Raw genomic sequence first — 21755 nt, 5'->3', positions numbered from 1 at the left:
CTTTCCTTGAAAATAAAACTGAAAGGGGCCACATGTTGCAAAGAAGGGTTTTAACCGTGATGTCACTACACAATCATGTGTAGCCATCAGTTGTTAAGTGCACTGCAAATAGTTCACACCTTAACAATTATGTTACCAAAGTTCGCAGTTGAGAAATATAGACACACACACATATACATATATATACATGTAAGAAAAGAGTAGAGTGTGTGCCAATTGCTCACTGTACTATTGACAATATCACTCTTACAACTGAAAGCATGACTAGGAGAGAGAAGGTGGTGTGACCCTAGATTGCTAGAGTCACAGCAAGAAAAGTTAAGAAAGTGCCATCAGGTCATTTGGACAAAAGAATGCTATATGGCTGTTGGGTTTATAAGAGATCCATTGGAGAAAAACAAGTCACTACATTAAATTATTTTCTACTTACCTGCATCACCCTCTCCAAGAACACATATTCTAAAATGAGACAAGTTATTACATTAAAAATGACCGGCTCTGGCATTTGGAAAACTACACCAAATAATGAAGTAAAAACTGGGTTACAAACATCCTGGTATCAACTCCAACTACCGTCTTTTACCAAACTAAAACTCTAATGATCACTAATTCACTTGCAATCTAGTGCTCCTCCCATATACAAAATCAACAACTTCCAATGTGTCATAACTTTTTTAAAATTTCCCTAACATTTTAGAGGATAATGTAAATATGTCTCCTGGAAAAGTTGAGAAAGATGGAGACACTAGGAAAGGAAAAGACGAAAATACTCCCCTAATCAATGATGTAAAACACAAGGCATGAACAACTGTTAAAAGAATTCTCTATGACATTGATCAAGTCTACTATCTCTACGCCTGGCTCTTTCCTATCAGTCATTTGATACATAAACAAATAGAATAGTGTATTTCATGGGATCAATTCTTTTAGTGGCGTGCTTTCCCTTTGACCACTACATATGCTTTTATGTGTTTGCTTTATTTTCAGGCGGCGTCACATCAGAACACCCTCATCTCGGCAGATCTTTGCCTTAAGGAACCCTACCTCGGCCCTTGATCAACTGTACTCTGTGTTATGGTCAACTCAGAGCCCTACATGGATCAGTGTTTCCTACCGCCTCTCTCCCGTGCGTTGCTCATGTCAGGGAGTATAGTCCACCGAGTGAACAGTAAGCAGTCTTCCCAAAGCATCAGATATGAAAAGGAGGAGACGCGGGGTTGGGTGTGGGACCCCATTCCGTGCCTCAGTGCAGACAAGCTAGAGGTCAATGCATCCCTCCAGAGACTGGGAGAAAAACAGGAGGTTATGAGCACGAGGTTCCCTCTGCAGGCCTTGAAGCAGGGACCTGGAATCAAACTGCTGACACCGTGGATCGTGGTTGGTTTGACAGGGAACTCACGAGGAAGATAAGGACGTGAAATAATGAAAATCATAAGAACAGCAGCGAACACTTCTACTGAGCCAAGGACTGCACCCTGAATGTAAACTCTGTGCTGGAACATATCTTAACTCACATGACCCTGAAAGCATCCCGACGTAGTCAATGTTGTTCTTTGCACCATTTGCTAGATGAAGAGACTGGGTACAGTGGCTAGAAAACTCAGCCAGGTTACAAAGCGGATAAATGGCCGAGCCCAAGCTCAGTGCTCCTCTGTGATGCTCTTGGACTACAACTCCAAGTGAAGTCTCTAACGACTATCTCCGCTCGCACTGCCAACACCATCGTCCTCCGTGGAGTGGATGGAGGCAGGCGTGGGCAGGGCAGGGAGCCGGGTGTGGCAGGCCGCCAGATCTAAGGTCTGGCACACAGGTTGCCAGGTGGCTCCCTCCTCTGAGGGGGCCCAGCACACGCCCCAGGGGACTTGGCGGCAGGCCCCAGGGCCCTTTCCCCCGGATCTTGTCCACTTGAAAGGGGCCTGGCCCAGGTGGCCGGTTGAGCTGGTTGGCCAGCCTCCTTTGGACAAAGCAGGCGAGCCCAGCCAGCCTTCCAGTCGCCCCCGGCGTGGCACCAGCGCCCTCAGGCCGAGGGCCTCACGCGTGCCCTCCAACGCGGATTTCTCCTCAGAGCCGTGGCCTGGGCACTAGGAAGGCCAGGCCCTCCCGACTCCAGAGATGATGCTGGGACCCGTCGCCGGAAGGGCCTGCCCGTGTGGCAGCGGCTCCCCAAGCCGGCGGCCTGCTGGGGCCTCACTCACTGCTTGGCCATAAGCCTGTCTCGGCCCTTCGGATTCCACAGAGCCTTTCCTCCACCTGGCTGGAGTCGACAAGTGCGGGCGTGGGGTGAGGCCGTGGTTTTGCCTTTCCAGGAAGAAATGAGGCCCGGGCAAAAGCAGCTGGCCGAGGCAGAGCCTTGACCTGGCACCCCAGTCGGCCTTTGGCCACCAGGTCCAGACCACCGCTTCCAAAGAAGGGAAGCGGCCGGCCAGCTGATTGCAAGTGGGGGATGGGAGGGAGACAACAGCTGAAGCCAAGTCCAGCAGGGCGTTGGCGTTCCTTCTTCAGCTGGGACTGGCCTGGCCTGGCGGGCGGGCGGGGCCTTCACTGAGGACCCCCGAGGCCCGCCCTAGGCCCCGGCGGTGGCGGGTGGCGCATGCGCCCTTGGCCTCAGGGGTTGAACCCAAGCCCACAGGGCACTCAAAGCAGCCGGAGAAAGAAGGGGCCAGGGGAGAGGAAGGCAGGTAGGCGAGGCGGGCAGGGCTCGCCCACCTCTTCTCCTCAGGTCCCCGAGAGAGAAAGAGAGAGAGAGAGAGAGAGAGAGTGAGAGACAGACAGACAGACAGGCAGGGAAAGAGTGAGAGATCCCTGACCTCTGAGTATCTGCATCCACCACTGCTGCCAACTCACAGGCCATCCCACTTCCCCCCCTCCATCCCCATCCCCAGGCGCGGCCCCCCGGGGCCAGCCACACCACGGAGAGGCCCCTTCATGGTCACCTCCGTGCTGTCCCTTCCGGGCCTGACCCCACTGCAGGGGAACCGGTTCAGACAATCCAATCGTCTACATGTCCCTCTCCATGACAATTGTCTTCTCCAGTCTCACATGCCCAAACCGCACCCCCAACATCCTCCTTTGTCTGCAGCTGGAGATAGGAGGAGAATCTCTGCCATTGTGTTGAGAGACTCAGTTTCGCGGGTTTCTCCCCTGTACACGTGTTCTGAAGCTGGGTATTATTTTCTCCAGCGAACCTGTCTTGTGAAGGATTTGGCCAGCCATAAGAAGCTTCAGGGAAGAGGCGGAGGGGCTTCTCTCTCCGCCCCCGACAGCCCTGAGCTGGGTCAGTGCCTCAGACCTGGCCAGGGGCAGCCCATCCCCCGGCGCCCTCTCCCGGGGCATCCCAGGAAAGCTTCACAGCCAGCCCCACCCCACTCGCCACTGCCAGGACCATCGGCCTCCCTCGGGAGGACGGGGCAGGACAGGGAACCGGGTGTGGGAGGCCGCCAGATCTCAGCTCTGGCACACAGGCTGCCAGGCTGCCTGGTCCTCTGAGGGGGCCCAGCACACGCCCCAGGAAACTTGGCGGCAGGCCCCGGGGCTCTCTCCTCTGGAACTCGTCCACTTGAAAGGGGCCTGGCCCAGGTGGCTGGTTCGACCGGTTGGAAAGAAATCTTTTTCTTCTCTGAGAGACTGTTGCTTGTCATCTCCTGGACATGAGATGACAGACAATTGTTCCCATTTCCCTTTCTACTTGAAACCTGATGGATACATTGCCCACTGCCTTTAGAGACTGCAGGTCTTTCTGAAACTCTTTTCAGTGCGCTGGCTCACTTCAGCATCATTTCATTGTTCCATCCGAAATTCCTTTCAGTTGGATCTATTTTCCTTTCTAATCCTTTTGTATACCTAGATATTTAAAAGCTGCTCAAATCTGTAGTGGAGAAAAGTTGGGTTACAACTCTTTCAGACAGCATGTAAACCCACATTTTAGGGTTTCTACACAAAACGTCTCTGCCATGTTTCTAGCAGCTCTCCTTCCATATATTTTCCTCCAGGACTTCCTGTGACAAAATTGCCTTTCTAAAAGCCAGTCCTCCGTTCACTCTCTTGGCCAGTCACGTTTCCATAGAAAGAAAAAGGACTGGATTTTCCAAAGATGCAACAAGAATGATCAAGTCCCGATTCACACCTAGATATCCTGCTCCTGTTCTCCATGAATTGCAAAATTGAAGTTAAGTATCTCGTTCATTTTGTCTAAATCTATTGGGTCACTTTGGCACTGAGCCCCTAAGCTGGTCCACAGCCTGCTTCAGCAGACACCAAACTCTCTCTCAAGTGCCTGCATTCGTGTGCTGAGTAGGTATTGTATTTATTTAGATCGTATTCAACAAAAGATCTTCACGGATTCACTCAAGTACTTAAGCATCTACTATGTGCCCAAAGGTCTTGAAATGTTGGGGGTCTGCAAGGAAGACAGATATGCCTAAACAGATAAATTACACTACTGAAATCATTTGAATGAAAGAGATGTGAATAAACTGCCGTGGGACTCCAGGCAAAGAACCCCCATGGGTTGACCTACAACTAAGAGATACAGCTCTGTCCTGGGGCTCTGAGGAGAAAAACAGCCACCATGGGGGGTGGACAGGCTCTGTACCATCTAAGGAAAGGAAAAGGAAGGGAGAGAAGATAAAGAGAAAACAAGAGAAACGGAAAGGTTTTCTTCTTCTGAGTGTTTCTGCCACCCACTTTTGGAGCACACTGCTTGCTGATGTCCTTTCCGGCCAGTCTTATCCTTCAGCCGGCTTCAGGAGACTTCACCAATTCGATTGTAAGGAGCTGGGCTCCTCCGTGCAGGCAATGCCAACTCCGGAGGGAGCCAGGAGGGGAGCCAAAGATTCACAGGACTCTGCAGCCCTTCTGCAGCTCACTGGTGTGGAGGGGCACCGAGGCTTCACCTTGGCCTCTGTCTCCAAGTTCACATAAAGGAGGGTCGGTTCCTTCCTCGCTAGATGAGCGTGGAGAGAAACCTCCTTCACAGAAGGGATTATGGAATAATTAAAGTCAGAGCCTTGAACAAGGCAAAGGGTTAGCACCATGAATCTGAAGTGACTGGACATGTGAATTAGTAACCAGTAGGACGAGGAGCTGAAGACAAAAAAAGGAAAAAGGCAAGAAACCAGTTCTCGATTTTCTAAGATGGAAATGCAAGTCTTTCTTCTTCCAAAAGAAAAAAGTCATTGAACCCTTTCCTTGAAAATAAAACTGAAAGGGGCCACATGTTGCAAAGAAGGGTTTTAACCGTGATGTCACTACACAATCATGTGTAGCCATCAGTTGTTAAGTGCACTGCAAATAGTTCACACCTTAACAATTATGTTACCAAAGTTCGCAGTTGAGAAATATAGACACACACACATATACATATATATACATGTAAGAAAAGAGTAGAGTGTGTGCCAATTGCTCACTGTACTATTGACAATATCACTCTTACAACTGAAAGCATGACTAGGAGAGAGAAGGTGGTGTGACCCTAGATTGCTAGAGTCACAGCAAGAAAAGTTAAGAAAGTGCCATCAGGTCATTTGGACAAAAGAATGCTATATGGCTGTTGGGTTTATAAGAGATCCATTGGAGAAAAACAAGTCACTACATTAAATTATTTTCTACTTACCTGCATCACCCTCTCCAAGAACACATATTCTAAAATGAGACAAGTTATTACATTAAAAATGACCGGCTCTGGCATTTGGAAAACTACACCAAATAATGAAGTAAAAACTGGGTTACAAACATCCTGGTATCAACTCCAACTACCGTCTTTTACCAAACTAAAACTCTAATGATCACTAATTCACTTGCAATCTAGTGCTCCTCCCATATACAAAATCAACAACTTCCAATGTGTCATAACTTTTTTAAAATTTCCCTAACATTTTAGAGGATAATGTAAATATGTCTCCTGGAAAAGTTGAGAAAGATGGAGACACTAGGAAAGGAAAAGACGAAAATACTCCCCTAATCAATGATGTAAAACACAAGGCATGAACAACTGTTAAAAGAATTCTCTATGACATTGATCAAGTCTACTATCTCTACGCCTGGCTCTTTCCTATCAGTCATTTGATACATAAACAAATAGAATAGTGTATTTCATGGGATCAATTCTTTTAGTGGCGTGCTTTCCCTTTGACCACTACATATGCTTTTATGTGTTTGCTTTATTTTCAGGCGGCGTCACATCAGAACACCCTCATCTCGGCAGATCTTTGCCTTAAGGAACCCTACCTCGGCCCTTGATCAACTGTACTCTGTGTTATGGTCAACTCAGAGCCCTACATGGATCAGTGTTTCCTACCGCCTCTCTCCCGTGCGTTGCTCATGTCAGGGAGTATAGTCCACCGAGTGAACAGTAAGCAGTCTTCCCAAAGCATCAGATATGAAAAGGAGGAGACGCGGGGTTGGGTGTGGGACCCCATTCCGTGCCTCAGTGCAGACAAGCTAGAGGTCAATGCATCCCTCCAGAGACTGGGAGAAAAACAGGAGGTTATGAGCACGAGGTTCCCTCTGCAGGCCTTGAAGCAGGGACCTGGAATCAAACTGCTGACACCGTGGATCGTGGTTGGTTTGACAGGGAACTCACGAGGAAGATAAGGACGTGAAATAATGAAAATCATAAGAACAGCAGCGAACACTTCTACTGAGCCAAGGACTGCACCCTGAATGTAAACTCTGTGCTGGAACATATCTTAACTCACATGACCCTGAAAGCATCCCGACGTAGTCAATGTTGTTCTTTGCACCATTTGCTAGATGAAGAGACTGGGTACAGTGGCTAGAAAACTCAGCCAGGTTACAAAGCGGATAAATGGCCGAGCCCAAGCTCAGTGCTCCTCTGTGATGCTCTTGGACTACAACTCCAAGTGAAGTCTCTAACGACTATCTCCGCTCGCACTGCCAACACCATCGTCCTCCGTGGAGTGGATGGAGGCAGGCGTGGGCAGGGCAGGGAGCCGGGTGTGGCAGGCCGCCAGATCTAAGGTCTGGCACACAGGTTGCCAGGTGGCTCCCTCCTCTGAGGGGGCCCAGCACACGCCCCAGGGGACTTGGCGGCAGGCCCCAGGGCCCTTTCCCCCGGATCTTGTCCACTTGAAAGGGGCCTGGCCCAGGTGGCCGGTTGAGCTGGTTGGCCAGCCTCCTTTGGACAAAGCAGGCGAGCCCAGCCAGCCTTCCAGTCGCCCCCGGCGTGGCACCAGCGCCCTCAGGCCGAGGGCCTCACGCGTGCCCTCCAACGCGGATTTCTCCTCAGAGCCGTGGCCTGGGCACTAGGAAGGCCAGGCCCTCCCGACTCCAGAGATGATGCTGGGACCCGTCGCCGGAAGGGCCTGCCCGTGTGGCAGCGGCTCCCCAAGCCGGCGGCCTGCTGGGGCCTCACTCACTGCTTGGCCATAAGCCTGTCTCGGCCCTTCGGATTCCACAGAGCCTTTCCTCCACCTGGCTGGAGTCGACAAGTGCGGGCGTGGGGTGAGGCCGTGGTTTTGCCTTTCCAGGAAGAAATGAGGCCCGGGCAAAAGCAGCTGGCCGAGGCAGAGCCTTGACCTGGCACCCCAGTCGGCCTTTGGCCACCAGGTCCAGACCACCGCTTCCAAAGAAGGGAAGCGGCCGGCCAGCTGATTGCAAGTGGGGGATGGGAGGGAGACAACAGCTGAAGCCAAGTCCAGCAGGGCGTTGGCGTTCCTTCTTCAGCTGGGACTGGCCTGGCCTGGCGGGCGGGCGGGGCCTTCACTGAGGACCCCCGAGGCCCGCCCTAGGCCCCGGCGGTGGCGGGTGGCGCATGCGCCCTTGGCCTCAGGGGTTGAACCCAAGCCCACAGGGCACTCAAAGCAGCCGGAGAAAGAAGGGGCCAGGGGAGAGGAAGGCAGGTAGGCGAGGCGGGCAGGGCTCGCCCACCTCTTCTCCTCAGGTCCCCGAGAGAGAAAGAGAGAGAGAGAGAGAGAGAGAGTGAGAGACAGACAGACAGACAGGCAGGGAAAGAGTGAGAGATCCCTGACCTCTGAGTATCTGCATCCACCACTGCTGCCAACTCACAGGCCATCCCACTTCCCCCCCTCCATCCCCATCCCCAGGCGCGGCCCCCCGGGGCCAGCCACACCACGGAGAGGCCCCTTCATGGTCACCTCCGTGCTGTCCCTTCCGGGCCTGACCCCACTGCAGGGGAACCGGTTCAGACAATCCAATCGTCTACATGTCCCTCTCCATGACAATTGTCTTCTCCAGTCTCACATGCCCAAACCGCACCCCCAACATCCTCCTTTGTCTGCAGCTGGAGATAGGAGGAGAATCTCTGCCATTGTGTTGAGAGACTCAGTTTCGCGGGTTTCTCCCCTGTACACGTGTTCTGAAGCTGGGTATTATTTTCTCCAGCGAACCTGTCTTGTGAAGGATTTGGCCAGCCATAAGAAGCTTCAGGGAAGAGGCGGAGGGGCTTCTCTCTCCGCCCCCGACAGCCCTGAGCTGGGTCAGTGCCTCAGACCTGGCCAGGGGCAGCCCATCCCCCGGCGCCCTCTCCCGGGGCATCCCAGGAAAGCTTCACAGCCAGCCCCACCCCACTCGCCACTGCCAGGACCATCGGCCTCCCTCGGGAGGACGGGGCAGGACAGGGAACCGGGTGTGGGAGGCCGCCAGATCTCAGCTCTGGCACACAGGCTGCCAGGCTGCCTGGTCCTCTGAGGGGGCCCAGCACACGCCCCAGGAAACTTGGCGGCAGGCCCCGGGGCTCTCTCCTCTGGAACTCGTCCACTTGAAAGGGGCCTGGCCCAGGTGGCTGGTTCGACCGGTTGGAAAGAAATCTTTTTCTTCTCTGAGAGACTGTTGCTTGTCATCTCCTGGACATGAGATGACAGACAATTGTTCCCATTTCCCTTTCTACTTGAAACCTGATGGATACATTGCCCACTGCCTTTAGAGACTGCAGGTCTTTCTGAAACTCTTTTCAGTGCGCTGGCTCACTTCAGCATCATTTCATTGTTCCATCCGAAATTCCTTTCAGTTGGATCTATTTTCCTTTCTAATCCTTTTGTATACCTAGATATTTAAAAGCTGCTCAAATCTGTAGTGGAGAAAAGTTGGGTTACAACTCTTTCAGACAGCATGTAAACCCACATTTTAGGGTTTCTACACAAAACGTCTCTGCCATGTTTCTAGCAGCTCTCCTTCCATATATTTTCCTCCAGGACTTCCTGTGACAAAATTGCCTTTCTAAAAGCCAGTCCTCCGTTCACTCTCTTGGCCAGTCACGTTTCCATAGAAAGAAAAAGGACTGGATTTTCCAAAGATGCAACAAGAATGATCAAGTCCCGATTCACACCTAGATATCCTGCTCCTGTTCTCCATGAATTGCAAAATTGAAGTTAATTATCTCGTTCATTTTGTCTAAATCTATTGGGTCACTTTGGCACTGAGCCCCTAAGCTGGTCCACAGCCTGCTTCAGCAGACACCAAACTCTCTCTCAAGTGCCTGCATTCGTGTGCTGAGTAGGTATTGTATTTATTTAGATCGTATTCAACAAAAGATCTTCACGGATTCACTCAAGTACTTAAGCATCTACTATGTGCCCAAAGGTCTTGAAATGTTGGGGGTCTGCAAGGAAGACAGATATGCCTAAACAGATAAATTACACTACTGAAATCATTTGAATGAAAGAGATGTGAATAAACTGCCGTGGGACTCCAGGCAAAGAACCCCCATGGGTTGACCTACAACTAAGAGATACAGCTCTGTCCTGGGGCTCTGAGGAGAAAAACAGCCACCATGGGGGGTGGACAGGCTCTGTACCATCTAAGGAAAGGAAAAGGAAGGGAGAGAAGATAAAGAGAAAACAAGAGAAACGGAAAGGTTTTCTTCTTCTGAGTGTTTCTGCCACCCACTTTTGGAGCACACTGCTTGCTGATGTCCTTTCCGGCCAGTCTTATCCTTCAGCCGGCTTCAGGAGACTTCACCAATTCGATTGTAAGGAGCTGGGCTCCTCCGTGCAGGCAATGCCAACTCCGGAGGGAGCCAGGAGGGGAGCCAAAGATTCACAGGACTCTGCAGCCCTTCTGCAGCTCACTGGTGTGGAGGGGCACCGAGGCTTCACCTTGGCCTCTGTCTCCAAGTTCACATAAAGGAGGGTCGGTTCCTTCCTCGCTAGATGAGCGTGGAGAGAAACCTCCTTCACAGAAGGGATTATGGAATAATTAAAGTCAGAGCCTTGAACAAGGCAAAGGGTTAGCACCATGAATCTGAAGTGACTGGACATGTGAATTAGTAACCAGTAGGACGAGGAGCTGAAGACAAAAAAAGAAAAAAGGCAAGAAACCAGTTCTCGATTTTCTAAGATGGAAATGCAAGTCTTTCTTCTTCCAAAAGAAAAAAGTCATTGAACCCTTTCCTTGAAAATAAAACTGAAAGGGGCCACATGTTGCAAAGAAGGGTTTTAACCGTGATGTCACTACACAATCATGTGTAGCCATCAGTTGTTAAGTGCACTGCAAATAGTTCACACCTTAACAATTATGTTACCAAAGTTCGCAGTTGAGAAATATAGACACACACACATATACATATATATACATGTAAGAAAAGAGTAGAGTGTGTGCCAATTGCTCACTGTACTATTGACAATATCACTCTTACAACTGAAAGCATGACTAGGAGAGAGAAGGTGGTGTGACCCTAGATTGCTAGAGTCACAGCAAGAAAAGTTAAGAAAGTGCCATCAGGTCATTTGGACAAAAGAATGCTATATGGCTGTTGGGTTTATAAGAGATCCATTGGAGAAAAACAAGTCACTACATTAAATTATTTTCTACTTACCTGCATCACCCTCTCCAAGAACACATATTCTAAAATGAGACAAGTTATTACATTAAAAATGACCGGCTCTGGCATTTGGAAAACTACACCAAATAATGAAGTAAAAACTGGGTTACAAACATCCTGGTATCAACTCCAACTACCGTCTTTTACCAAACTAAAACTCTAATGATCACTAATTCACTTGCAATCTAGTGCTCCTCCCATATACAAAATCAACAACTTCCAATGTGTCATAACTTTTTTAAAATTTCCCTAACATTTTAGAGGATAATGTAAATATGTCTCCTGGAAAAGTTGAGAAAGATGGAGACACTAGGAAAGGAAAAGACGAAAATACTCCCCTAATCAATGATGTAAAACACAAGGCATGAACAACTGTTAAAAGAATTCTCTATGACATTGATCAAGTCTACTATCTCTACGCCTGGCTCTTTCCTATCAGTCATTTGATACATAAACAAATAGAATAGTGTATTTCATGGGATCAATTCTTTTAGTGGCGTGCTTTCCCTTTGACCACTACATATGCTTTTATGTGTTTGCTTTATTTTCAGGCGGCGTCACATCAGAACACCCTCATCTCGGCAGATCTTTGCCTTAAGGAACCCTACCTCGGCCCTTGATCAACTGTACTCTGTGTTATGGTCAACTCAGAGCCCTACATGGATCAGTGTTTCCTACCGCCTCTCTCCCGTGCGTGGCTCATGTCAGGGAGTATAGTCCACCGAGTGAACAGTAAGCAGTCTTCCCAAAGCATCAGATATGAAAAGGAGGAGACGCGGGGTTGGGTGTGGGACCCCATTCCGTGCCTCAGTGCAGACAAGCTAGAGGTCAATGCATCCCTCCAGAGACTGGGAGAAAAACAGGAGGTTATGAGCACGAGGTTCCCTCTGCAGGCCTTGAAGCAGGGACCTGGAATCAAACTGCTGACACCGTGGATCGTGGTTGGTTTGACAGGGAACTCACGAGGAAGATAAGGACGTGAAATAATGAAAATCATAAGAACAGCAGCGAACACTTCTACTGAGCCAAGGACTGCACCCTGAATGTAAACTCTGTGCTGGAACATATCTTAACTCACATGACCCTGAAAGCATCCCGACGTAGTCAATGTTGTTCTTTGCACCATTTGCTAGATGAAGAGACTGGGTACAGTGGCTAGAAAACTCAGCCAGGTTACAAAGCGGATAAATGGCCGAGCCCAAGCTCAGTGCTCTTCTGTGATGCTCTTGGACTACAACTCCAAGTGAAGTCTCTAACGACTATCTCCGCTCGCACTGCCAACACCATCGTCCTCCGTGGAGTGGATGGAGGCAGGCGTGGGCAGGGCAGGGAGCCGGGTGTGGCAGGCCGCCAGATCTAAGGTCTGGCACACAGGTTGCCAGGTGGCTCCCTCCTCTGAGGGGGCCCAGCACACGCCCCAGGGGACTTGGCGGCAGGCCCCAGGGCCCTTTCCCCCGGATCTTGTCCACTTGAAAGGGGCCTGGCCCAGGTGGCCGGTTGGGCTGGTTGGCCAGCCTCCTTTGGACAAAGCAGGCGAGCCCAGCCAGCCTTCCAGTCGCCCCCGGCGTGGCACCAGCGCCCTCAGGCCGAGGGCCTCACGCGTGCCCTCCAACGCGGATTTCTCCTCAGAGCCGTGGCCTGGGCACTAGGAAGGCCAGGCCCTCCCGACTCCAGAGATGATGCTGGGACCCGTCGCCGGAAGGGCCTGCCCGTGTGGCAGCGGCTCCCCAAGCCGGCGGCCTGCTGGGGCCTCACTCACTGCTTGGCCATAAGCCTGTCTCGGCCCTTCGGATTCCACAGAGCCTTTCCTCCACCTGGCTGGAGTCGACAAGTGCGGGCGTGGGGTGAGGCCGTGGTTTTGCCTTTCCAGGAAGAAATGAGGCCCGGGCAAAAGCAGCTGGCCGAGGCAGAGCCTTGACCTGGCACCCCAGTCGGCCTTTGGCCACCAGGTCCAGACCACCGCTTCCAAAGAAGGGAAGCGGCCGGCCAGCTGATTGCAAGTGGGGGATGGGAGGGAGACAACAGCTGAAGCCAAGTCCAGCAGGGCGTTGGCGTTCCTTCTTCAGCTGGGACTGGCCTGGCCTGGCGGGCGGGCGTGGCCTCCACTGAGGACCCCCGAGGCCCGCCCTAGGCCCCGGTGGTGGCGGGTGGCGCATGCGCCCTTGGCCTCAGGGGTTGAACCCAAGCCCACAGGGCACTCAAAGCAGCCGGAGAAAGAAGGGGCCAGGGGAGAGGAAGGCAGGTAGGCGAGGCGGGCAGGGCTCGCCCACCTCTTCTCCTCAGGTCCCCGAGAGAGAAAGAGAGAGAGAGAGAGAGAGAGAGTGAGAGACAGACAGACAGACAGGCAGGGAAAGAGTGAGAGATCCCTGACCTCTGAGTATCTGCATCCACCACTGCTGCCAACTCACAGGCCATCCCACTTCCCCCCCTCCATCCCCATCCCCAGGCGCGGCCCCCCGGGGCCAGCCACACCACGGAGAGGCCCCTTCATGGTCACCTCCGTGCTGTCCCTTCCGGGCCTGACCCCACTGCAGGGGAACCGGTTCAGACAATCCAATCGTCTACATGTCCCTCTCCATGACAATTGTCTTCTCCAGTCTCACATGCCCAAACCGCACCCCCAACATCCTCCTTTGTCTGCAGCTGGAGATAGGAGGAGAATCTCTGCCATTGTGTTGAGAGACTCAGTTTCGCGGGTTTCTCCCCTGTACACGTGTTCTGAAGCTGGGTATTATTTTCTCCAGCGAACCTGTCTTGTGAAGGATTTGGCCAGCCATAAGAAGCTTCAGGGAAGAGGCGGAGGGGCTTCTCTCTCCGCCCCCGACAGCCCTGAGCTGGGTCAGTGCCTCAGACCTGGCCAGGGGCAGCCCATCCCCCGGCGCCCTCTCCCGGGGCATCCCAGGAAAGCTTCACAGCCAGCCCCACCCCACTCGCCACTGCCAGGACCATCGGCCTCCCTCGGGAGGACGGGGCAGGACAGGGAACCGGGTGTGGGAGGCCGCCAGATCTCAGCTCTGGCACACAGGCTGCCAGGCTGCCTGGTCCTCTGAGGGGGCCCAGCACACGCCCCAGGAAACTTGGCGGCAGGCCCCGGGGCTCTCTCCTCTGGAACTCGTCCACTTGAAAGGGGCCTGGCCCAGGTGGCTGGTTCGACCGGTTGGAAAGAAATCTTTTTCTTCTCTGAGAGACTGTTGCTTGTCATCTCCTGGACATGAGATGACAGACAATTGTTCCCATTTCCCTTTCTACTTGAAACCTGATGGATACATTGCCCACTGCCTTTAGAGACTGCAGGTCTTTCTGAAACTCTTTTCAGTGCGCTGGCTCACTTCAGCATCATTTCATTGTTCCATCCGAAATTCCTTTCAGTTGGATCTATTTTCCTTTCTAATCCTTTTGTATACCTAGATATTTAAAAGCTGCTCAAATCTGTAGTGGAGAAAAGTTGGGTTACAACTCTTTCAGACAGCATGTAAACCCACATTTTAGGGTTTCTACACAAAACGTCTCTGCCATGTTTCTAGCAGCTCTCCTTCCATATATTTTCCTCCAGGACTTCCTGTGACAAAATTGCCTTTCTAAAAGCCAGTCCTCCGTTCACTCTCTTGGCCAGTCACGTTTCCATAGAAAGAAAAAGGACTGGATTTTCCAAAGATGCAACAAGAATGATCAAGTCCCGATTCACACCTAGATATCCTGCTCCTGTTCTCCATGAATTGCAAAATTGAAGTTAATTATCTCGTTCATTTTGTCTAAATCTATTGGGTCACTTTGGCACTGAGCCCCTAAGCTGGTCCACAGCCTGCTTCAGCAGACACCAAACTCTCTCTCAAGTGCCTGCATTCGTGTGCTGAGTAGGTATTGTATTTATTTAGATCGTATTCAACAAAAGATCTTCACGGATTCACTCAAGTACTTAAGCATCTACTATGTGCCCAAAGGTCTTGAAATGTTGGGGGTCTGCAAGGAAGACAGATATGCCTAAACAGATAAATTACACTACTGAAATCATTTGAATGAAAGAGATGTGAATAAACTGCCGTGGGACTCCAGGCAAAGAACCCCCATGGGTTGACCTACAACTAAGAGATACAGCTCTGTCCTGGGGCTCTGAGGAGAAAAACAGCCACCATGGGGGGTGGACAGGCTCTGTACCATCTAAGGAAAGGAAAAGGAAGGGAGAGAAGATAAAGAGAAAACAAGAGAAACGGAAAGGTTTTCTTCTTCTGAGTGTTTCTGCCACCCACTTTTGGAGCACACTGCTTGCTGATGTCCTTTCCGGCCAGTCTTATCCTTCAGCCGGCTTCAGGAGACTTCACCAATTCGATTGTAAGGAGCTGGGCTCCTCCGTGCAGGCAATGCCAACTCCGGAGGGAGCCAGGAGGGGAGCCAAAGATTCACAGGACTCTGCAGCCCTTCTGCAGCTCACTGGTGTGGAGGGGCACCGAGGCTTCACCTTGGCCTCTGTCTCCAAGTTCACATAAAGGAGGGTCGGTTCCTTCCTCGCTAGATGAGCGTGGAGAGAAACCTCCTTCACAGAAGGGATTATGGAATAATTAAAGTCAGAGCCTTGAACAAGGCAAAGGGTTAGCACCATGAATCTGAAGTGACTGGACATGTGAATTAGTAACCAGTAGGACGAGGAGCTGAAGACAAAAAAAGGAAAAAGGCAAGAAACCAGTTCTCGATTTTCTAAGATGGAAATGCAAGTCTTTCTTCTTCCAAAAGAAAAAAGTCATTGAACCCTTTCCTTGAAAATAAAACTGAAAGGGGCCACATGTTGCAAAGAAGGGTTTTAACCGTGATGTCACTACACAATCATGTGTAGCCATCAGTTGTTAAGTGCACTGCAAATAGTTCACACCTTAACAATTATGTTACCAAAGTTCGCAGTTGAGAAATATAGACACACACACATATACATATATATACATGTAAGAAAAGAGTAGAGTGTGTGCCAATTGCTCACTGTACTATTGACAATATCACTCTTACAACTGAAAGCATGACTAGGAGAGAGAAGGTGGTGTGACCCTAGATTGCTAGAGTCACAGCAAGAAAAGTTAAGAAAGTGCCATCAGGTCATTTGGACAAAAGAATGCTATATGGCTGTTGGGTTTATAAGAGATCCATTGGAGAAAAACAAGTCACTACATTAAATTATTTTCTACTTACCTGCATCACCCTCTCCAAGAACACATATTCTAAAATGAGACAAGTTATTACATTAAAAATGACCGGCTCTGGCATTTGGAAAACTACACCAAATAATGAAGTAAAAACTGGGTTACAAACATCCTGGTATCAACTCCAACTACCGTCTTTTACCAAACTAAAACTCTAATGATCACTAATTCACTTGCAATCTAGTGCTCCTCCCATATACAAAATCAACAACTTCCAATGTGTCATAACTTTTTTAAAATTTCCCTAACATTTTAGAGGATAATGTAAATATGTCTCCTGGAAAAGTTGAGAAAGATGGAGACACTAGGAAAGGAAAAGACGAAAATACTCCCCTAATCAATGATGTAAAACACAAGGCATGAACAACTGTTAAAAGAATTCTCTATGACATTGATCAAGTCTACTATCTCTACGCCTGGCTCTTTCCTATCAGTCATTTGATACATAAACAAATAGAATAGTGTATTTCATGGGATCAATTCTTTTAGTGGCGTGCTTTCCCTTTGACCACTACATATGCTTTTATGTGTTTGCTTTATTTTCAGGCGGCGTCACATCAGAACACCCTCATCTCGGCAGATCTTTGCCTTAAGGAACCCTACCTCGGCCCTTGATCAACTGTACTCTGTGTTATGGTCAACTCAGAGCCCTACATGGATCAGTGTTTCCTACCGCCTCTCTCCCGTGCGTGGCTCATGTCAGGGAGTATAGTCCACCGAGTGAACAGTAAGCAGTCTTCCCAAAGCATCAGATATGAAAAGGAGGAGACGCGGGGTTGGGTGTGGGACCCCATTCCGTGCCTCAGTGCAGACAAGCTAGAGGTCAATGCATCCCTCCAGAGACTGGGAGAAAAACAGGAGGTTATGAGCACGAGGTTCCCTCTGCAGGCCTTGAAGCAGGGACCTGGAATCAAACTGCTGACACCGTGGATCATGGTTGGTTTGACAGGGAACTCACGAGGAAGATAAGGACGTGAAATAATGAAAATCATAAGAACAGCAGCGAACACTTCTACTGAGCCAAGGACTGCACCCTGAATGTAAACTCTGTGCTGGAACATATCTTAACTCACATGACCCTGAAAGCATCCCGACGTAGTCAATGTTGTTCTTTGCACCATTTGCTAGATGAAGAGACTGGGTACAGTGGCTAGAAAACTCAGCCAGGTTACAAAGCGGATAAATGGCCGAGCCCAAGCTCAGTGCTCTTCTGTGATGCTCTTGGACTACAACTCCAAGTGAAGTCTCTAACGACTATCTCCGCTCGCACTGCCAACACCATCGTCCTCCGTGGAGTGGATGGAGGCAGGCGTGGGCAGGGCAGGGAGCCGGGTGTGGCAGGCCGCCAGATCTAAGGTCTGGCACACAGGTTGCCAGGTGGCTCCCTCCTCTGAGGGGGCCCAGCACACGCCCCAGGGGACTTGGCGGCAGGCCCCAGGGCCCTTTCCCCCGGATCTTGTCCACTTGAAAGGGGCCTGGCCCAGGTGGCCGGTTGGGCTGGTTGGCCAGCCTCCTTTGGACAAAGCAGGCGAGCCCAGCCAGCCTTCCAGTCGCCCCCGGCGTGGCACCAGCGCCCTCAGGCCGAGGGCCTCACGCGTGCCCTCCAACGCGGATTTCTCCTCAGAGCCGTGGCCTGGGCACTAGGAAGGCCAGGCCCTCCCGACTCCAGAGATGATGCTGGGACCCGTCGCCGGAAGGGCCTGCCCGTGTGGCAGCGGCTCCCCAAGCCGGCGGCCTGCTGGGGCCTCACTCACTGCTTGGCCATAAGCCTGTCTCGGCCCTTCGGATTCCACAGAGCCTTTCCTCCACCTGGCTGGAGTCGACAAGTGCGGGCGTGGGGTGAGGCCGTGGTTTTGCCTTTCCAGGAAGAAATGAGGCCCGGGCAAAAGCAGCTGGCCGAGGCAGAGCCTTTGACCTGGCACCCCAGTCGGCCTTTGGCCACCAGGTCCAGACCACCGCTTCCAAAGAAGGGAAGCGGCCGGCCAGCTGATTGCAAGTGGGGGATGGGAGGGAGACAACAGCTGAAGCCAAGTCCAGCAGGGGCGTTGGCGTTCCTTCTTCAGCTGGGACTGGCCTTGGCCTGGCGGGCGGGCGGGGCCTCCACTGAGGACCCCCGAGGCCCGCCCTAGGCCCCGGTGGTGGCGGGTGGCGCATGCGCCCTTGGCCTCAGGGGTTGAACCCAAGCCCACAGGGCACTCAAAGCAGCCGGAGAAAGAAGGGGCCAGGGGAGAGGAAGGCAGGTAGGCGAGGCGGGCAGGGCTCGCCCACCTCTTCTCCTCAGGTCCCCGAGAGAGAAAGAGAGAGAGAGAGAGAGAGAGAGTGAGAGACAGACAGACAGACAGGCAGGGAAAGAGTGAGAGATCCCTGACCTCTGAGTATCTGCATCCACCACTGCTGCCAACTCACAGGCCATCCCACTTCCCCCCCTCCATCCCCATCCCCAGGCGCGGCCCACCGGGGCCAGCCACACCACGGAGAGGCCCCTTCATGGTCACCTCCGTGCTGTCCCTTCCGGGCCTGACCCCACTGCAGGGGAACCGGTTCAGACAATCCAATCGTCTACATGTCCCTCTCCATGACAATTGTCTTCTCCAGTCTCACATGCCCAAACCGCACCCCCAACATCCTCCTTTGTCTGCAGCTGGAGATAGGAGGAGAATCTCTGCCATTGTGTTGAGAGACTCAGTTTCGCGGGTTTCTCCCCTGTACACGTGTTCTGAAGCTGGGTATTATTTTCTCCAGCGAACCTGTCTTGTGAAGGATTTGGCCAGCCATAAGAAGCTTCAGGGAAGAGGCGGAGGGGCTTCTCTCTCCGCCCCCGACAGCCCTGAGCTGGGGTCAGTGCCTCAGACCTGGCCAGGGGCAGCCCATCCCCCGGCGCCCTCTCCCGGGGCATCCCAGGAAAGCTTCACAGCCAGCCCCACCCCACTCGCCACTGCCAGGACCATCGGCCTCCCTCGGGAGGACGGGGCAGGACAGGGAACCGGGTGTGGGAGGCCGCCAGATCTCAGCTCTGGCACACAGGCTGCCAGGCTGCCTGGTCCTCTGAGGGGGCCCAGCACACGCCCCAGGAAACTTGGCGGCAGGCCCCGGGGCTCTCTCCTCTGGAACTCGGTCCACTTGAAAGGGGCCTGGCCCAGGTGGCTGGTTCGACCGGTTGGAAAGAAATCTTTTTCTTCTCTGAGAGACTGTTGCTTGTCATCTCCTGGACATGAGATGACAGACAATTGTTCCCATTTCCCTTTCTACTTGAAACCTGATGGATACATTGCCCACTGCCTTTAGAGACTGCAGGTCTTTCTGAAACTCTTTTCAGTGCGCTGGCTCACTTCAGCATCATTTCATTGTTCCATCCGAAATTCCTTTCAGTTGGATCTATTTTCCTTTCTAATCCTTTTGTATACCTAGATATTTAAAAGCTGCTCAAATCTGTAGTGGAGAAAAGTTGGGTTACAACTCTTTCAGACAGCATGTAAACCCACATTTTAGGGTTTCTACACAAAACGTCTCTGCCATGTTGTCTAGCAGCTCTCCTTCCATATATTTTCCTCCAGGACTTCCTGTGACAAAATTGCCTTTCTAAAAGCCAGTCCTCCGTTCACTCTCTTGGCCAGTCACGTTTCCATAGAAAGAAAAAGGACTGGATTTTCCAAAGATGCAACAAGAATGATCAAGTCCCGATTCACACCTAGATATCCTGCTCCTGTTCTCCATGAATTGCAAAATTGAAGTTAATTATCTCGTTCATTTTGTCTAAATCTATTGGGGTCACTTTGGCACTGAGCCCCTAAGCTGGTCCACAGCCTGCTTCAGCAGACACCAAACTCTCTCTCAAGTGCCTGCATTCGTGTGCTGAGTAGGTATTGTATTTATTTAGATCGTATTCAACAAAAGATCTTCACGGATTCACTCAAGTACTTAAGCATCTACTATGTGCCCAAAGGTCTTGAAATGTTGGGGGTCTGCAAGGAAGACAGATATGCCTAAACAGATAAATTACACTACTGAAATCATTTGAATGAAAGAGATGTGAATAAACTGCCGTGGGACTCCAGGCAAAGAACCCCCATGGGTTGACCTACAACTAAGAGATACAGCTCTGTCCTGGGGCTCTGAGGAGAAAAACAGCCACCATGGGGGGGTGGACAGGCTCTGTACCATCTAAGGAAAGGAAAAGGAAGGGAGAGAAGATAAAGAGAAAACAAGAGAAACGGAAAGGTTTTCTTCTTCTGAGTGTTTCTGCCACCCACTTTTGGAGCACACTGCTTGCTGATGTCCTTTCCGGCCAGTCCTTATCCTTCAGCCGGCTTCAGGAGACTTCACCAATTCGATTGTAAGGAGCTGGGCTCCTCCGTGCAGGCAATGCCAACTCCGGAGGGAGCCAGGAGGGGAGCCAAAGATTCACAGGACTCTGCAGCCCTTCTGCAGCTCACTGGTGTGGAGGGGCACCGAGGCTTCACCTTGGCCTCTGTCTCCAAGTTCACATAAAGGAGGGTCGGTTCCTTCCTCGCTAGATGAGCGTGGAGAGAAACCTCCTTCACAGAAGGGATTATGGAATAATTAAAGTCAGAGCCTTGAACAAGGCAAAGGGTTAGCACCATGAATCTGAAGTGACTGGACATGTGAATTAGTAACCAGTAGGACGAGGAGCTGAAGACAAAAAAAGGAAAAAGGCAAGAAACCAGTTCTCGATTTTCTAAGATGGAAATGCAAGTCTTTCTTCTTCCAAAAGAAAAAAGTCATTGAACCCTTTCCTTGAAAATAAAACTGAAAGGGGCCACATGTTGCAAAGAAGGGTTTTAACCGTGATGTCACTACACAATCATGTGTAGCCATCAGTTGTTAAGTGCACTGCAAATAGTTTCACACCTTAACAATTATGTTACCAAAGTTCGCAGTTGAGAAATATAGACACACACACATATACATATATATACATGTAAGAAAAGAGTAGAGTGTGTGCCAATTGCTCACTGTACTATTGACAATATCACTCTTACAACTGAAAGCATGACTAGGAGAGAGAAGGTGGTGTGACCCTAGATTGCTAGAGTCACAGCAAGAAAAGTTAAGAAAGTGCCATCAGGTCATTTGGACAAAAGAATGCTATATGGCTGTTGGGTTTATTAGAGATCCATTGGAGAAAAACAAGTCACTACATTAAATTATTTTCTACTTACCTGCATCACCCTCTCCAAGAACACATATTCTAAAATGAGACAAGTTATTACATTAAAAAATGACCGGCTCTGGCATTTGGAAAACTACACCAAATAATGAAGTAAAAACTGGGTTACAAACATCCTGGTATCAACTCCCAACTACCGTCTTTTACCAAACTAAAACTCTAATGATCACTAATTCACTTGCAATCTAGTGCTCCTCCCATATGACAAAATCAACAACTTCCAATGTGTCATAACTTTTTTAAAATTTCCCTAACATTTTAGAGGATAATGTAAATATGTCTCCTGGAAAAGTTGAGAAAGATGGAGACACTAGGAAAGGAAAAGACGAAAATACTCCCCTAATCAATGATGTAAAACACAAGGCATGAACAACTGTTAAAAGAATTCTCTATGACATTGATCAAGTCTACTATCTCTACGCCTGGCTCTTTCCTATCAGTCATTTGATACATAAACAAATAGAATAGTGTATTTCATGGGATCAATTCTTTTAGTGGCGAGCTTTCCCTTTGACCACTACATATGCTTTTATGTGTTTGCTTTATTTCAGGCGGCGTCACATCAGAACACCCTCATCTCGGC

Source organism: Diceros bicornis, chromosome 25, assembly GCF_020826845.1.
Source record: "Diceros bicornis minor isolate mBicDic1 chromosome 25, mDicBic1.mat.cur, whole genome shotgun sequence".
Taxonomy (NCBI): domain Eukaryota; kingdom Metazoa; phylum Chordata; class Mammalia; order Perissodactyla; family Rhinocerotidae; genus Diceros; species Diceros bicornis.
The sequence above is the reverse complement of the archived record's forward strand: the minus strand, read 5'-3'. Positions refer to the sequence as shown.